This window comes from Lolium perenne, chromosome 6 (assembly GCF_019359855.2).
Source record: "Lolium perenne isolate Kyuss_39 chromosome 6, Kyuss_2.0, whole genome shotgun sequence".
NCBI classification, from domain to species: Eukaryota; Viridiplantae; Streptophyta; class Magnoliopsida; order Poales; family Poaceae; genus Lolium; species Lolium perenne.
Window position 1 is genome coordinate 78,568,296 of NC_067249.2, and position 4,209 is coordinate 78,572,504.

Sequence of the window (4,209 nt, forward strand, 5' to 3'; positions counted from 1 at the left end):
ATATGTGTCGATACAAGAATATAAGTTCCATATTGTTAGTGCACTCTGAGAGTGTAAGTTCAGGTTGTGGGTGCTCAGTTCGTAGTTTCTGAATCCGTTGAGACACTATGAAGCACCCGGTACAGATTTGGCTTAGTCATTTTCGAAAAATGAAACTTGTCTTGTTTGCCAAAACATTGGTGTAAATGGGGAGAACACAACATGTGCGGGATGACAAAAATAACTGACGAGTGCAACGTCAATGTTCGTGTCCAATCTCAACAAAGTATTATGGGTTATGTCGAAGCAAGATAGCCAAGGACAATCCCAAAATTCATAAAGAAGTGCAAAGTTGACACACATTATTTCTTGTAGAGTGCTAAAGTGGAAAATTTTCATACCTCAGTTAAGTTAGTTTTTCCGGATAGCAATCAATGGCATCAGACACATTTGATACCGGGCATGCCACAAAATACTTTTTATGATAGGGATATGCATAGTATGAAAATGACAGGTAACAACTAGATATTTATAAGTCTTTAGTGTTGCATATCATAAGGGCTGTATTGTGCTGATGGTTATTTGTAGTGAGCAGAAGCATATGCAATAAAAATGAACTCTAGAAATTTGATACCTAGAAATTTCTTGAACATGGTCCTATGAATTTCTCAACCGTATTGCCTAATAATTGTATTTCCAGTTTGTACGTGTTAATTTTCCATGTCATGTTAGTATTTAATTAATGATGAACAGACTTACCACATATGGTTTGCTGTTGTTTATTGCTAAGGTTGTTTTTTTTTGTCTCTTTTAGTAGTATTTGAGAAGAATCTCATTGATTATTATCGTAAGAAGAATTTCATTAAATACTTCTTTCAAGGTCACTAATCATGTGATTTGGCTTCTCTCCTACTATCCCGCGTGCCTCCCTCCATTAATGTGGTGAACCATGCAATCAGATCTGAAAATGTATTAGTATTACTACTTATGCGCTTATCTCCTAGGTGGTTAAACGTACTGTAAACCTCACACTCTTGTAACTTACCAATAGAGCTACATAAAGTGCGCAGCGTCACGCCGATCCCACCTAGTAGTTACTAGCAATAATCGGCTCGGCGGCACGCCGCGCCATGTGATGGCTGACTGTTTGGTATGCAGACAGTAGAAGGAATAAGCTAGTTATATTAAAATTGCTCCGATCAAGTTACATACTTCACGGGGCAAATTCACTTGGGGATATGTACATCCTATGGTCTACATGCCCTCATGGAACCGAAAGGGAATGGGAGCAGACAGAAAATCCTGTCATCTATGTCACGCTCACAGCAAAAGAGTAATCAAATTTTAAGAAAATCAATAAAAAAAGTAAGGAAAATGGAAGAAACAAGATACATGCAAATATTGGAGTATTAAATCAGATATGGCTTCATCAAAACGTATTGGGCAAAACCGGCGAGAGCAAATTTTGTTTTTCAAGGAGGAAGACATTAGTGTTTCAGAAGAGTGCATATTCAGGTGTTTTCAGCTTATTTGGATTTAAGGTGGACGGGAATCTGTTCTGTTTGTTTTGGGTGATATGCATGTTGCGCTTCAGTTGCATTTGGGAGGATATTTGTGTCTTCGATCAGGTTGATGGCGTCGAAGATCAAATGGCGCCAAGGACAAGCCAAGCTAGTCGAGAGGGAGGATGTGGTGTGAAAGACTGGCGAGGCTTGGAGATGAAGACCGGCGATGTTGCTTATCTGATGCCACCCTTTTTCTAGCAGACCCTCACGTGTTGGGGACAACGCTTCTTGAAGAATGGGATGATGATATGGATATTCAGGCCTGGTACACTAGGACATCCATTTATACGAGGATTAAGTCTAAGGTTGTACCATTATTGTATCATAGTATTATTATTAGGGAATAATGTAGCCAGGTCATGTGGTGGGCCATCTAGGGTTTTTAAGTTGTGTCTGTTTGACTTGGGCATGTCCAAGTCGAACTAGGTTAGGCCCAATAGGGGCTGGCCACCTCTCCCTCATATAAGGAGATGGTGCGGCTAGGGTTAGGGTAGCTTTTGGTTGAATTAAATCTTGTAATCCCGAATCTCAACACCAGCCCTGCGGGGTTGGCTCCTTGACGGCGTCTCGAACGTTCGTCTAGGTATCTATCAATAAAGATATGAGAGTTCTTGAGTTGTCAAGAGTAATCATGTGTACTTGGGTATCCTTGAATCTGTTGTCGAGGGTACTCCTCGGCAATGCCCTCCGATTGGGTCTTAGGGTTGATGGAATCCTGCAAGCTGACACGAGACATCGGTTCACAAACAAGCGGAGAGAGCGATTTACCCAGGTTCGGGGCTCTCGATGAGGTAAAACCCTTACGTCCTGCCTGCCTGATCTTGATTATAAAGATATTGGGTTACAATGGGGTGCCGAATAGTTCGGCTGAGATCTCGTCGGGAAGGCTAAGTGCTATGATGACCTAGCTCTAAGCTTTTGGTGGCTAAGATTGCTAAGATTGATTGTGTCCCTCGGCAGCCCCTCTCCTGGCCTTTATATAGGTGGCCAGGTCTCAAGAGGTCTCACCGAGTACGACTAGGTTTACAGTAGTTTTAAATCTAATCTTTCCTTGCTCGGCTGCTTCCTTGTCTTGCCCGCCAAGGAATCTTCTGGTGCGCCATCCAGGTGGCCCGTCTTGCCTCCAAGTGCCTTCATGGGCCTCCAACTAGTTAATACAGGATAGGGCAATGTTGGTTACCAGAAGGGTAATTCCCACGTCAGTAGCCCCCGAGTGTCTAGCCGAACATAGTTCGGGTAGAGACTGAAGCATGCTTCCTTTTGATGTTCTTCTCCTTGATCGTTCTTGTTTTTCTTGAATCAGCATCATCTTCTTCTGTCGGGTGCGCGTCAGCGCTCCCGATGGGAGTAGCCCCCGAGTCTAGGTACGGATGCTCGCAATCCGTCCGTAGACTCAAGTTGTACCACTCGAATGTTTTGCTCTGCTAAAATTTTTCTGCAAGTCTTTGTAGGTCATCCGATATATTTTCCTCATGCAAGGGATAATGAGTAACGTGCCCAACTTTTGCTGGTTAACTGCCGATGGCAAAACAACGTTACCCTACACAGAATCAAGTCCCCGGGCATGATCCTGGAGTGCAAAAAAGTTCTATCGGGTGCGCGTCCAGCGCTCCCGATGGGAGTAGCCCCCGAGTCTGAGCAATGGTGCTTGCAACCGGGTGCAGACTCGAGTCGAGCAATTATCTCTTCCTTCAAGGCTTTCTTCTTCGAGTCTTCATTCTGTCGGGTGCGCGTCCAGCACTCCCGATGGGAGTAGCCCCCGAGTCTAAGTGCAGATGCTTCGCAATCTGTGCATAGACTCAAGTTCACCATCCGATACCTTTTTATTCCTTCGAACACTTTGAGCATTCCTCATGACGTCATTGGTGACGTTTTACTGATATCTTGATTTTGACTGATAAAACGTGACCCGCTGGGCCCATGCTTTCTCTGTCTGGACCTATTTTTTAAGCAAAATCCACCCTTCTCGCACAGTTACCAAGGCGCCTCCTCGATTTCCGCAACTTTCAATGGAAAAAGATCCACTTAATGAACTGGCAGCAATGACACGTGCCCATGCAGTCCTCAAGTTCTCCCTTTCTTAAAATCTCCAAAGGACGAAAATCTCTAATCTTCTCCCATATTTCCCGTAGCATCTTCCTGTCCTTCTTCCTCTTCTTTTCTTCGCAACCGCTGCGCCGCCACCACCGCTTTTTCCGATCCTCCCAGATCTCGCAATGGTGAAGAAGAAGAACCTCACCGCCGCCGCTAGTTCCACGAGCGGTGGTGCCGCTGCCAAATCCTCCTCGAATCTTCCGAAGAGGAGTGCTCTAGATGCTCCTCCTCCAGCTCCAGCGCCGCCAACGCCGCCAAGCTCGATAGCCAAACCTGGGGATTGGCTAGCGTCATCCATCACCAAACGTGATGAGAAGAGGTCCCGAAGCCTGGGGTTAATCTCCTCCGACGAGGGGAATGTGATTTTTCCAGGTGCGATTTCTCGTCCCAATCCCCCTGCTGGCTTTACCGTGATGTTCCTGTCGTTCTTGTATCGGGGTCTCTCGCTTCCTGCTCATGAATTCATTCTTCATCTTCTGCGGACTTACGAAATCCAATTGTGGCAACTCACTCCTAATTCAATCCTTCACGTCGCTGTGTTCATCACCCTCTGCGAGGCGTTTTTGGGCAT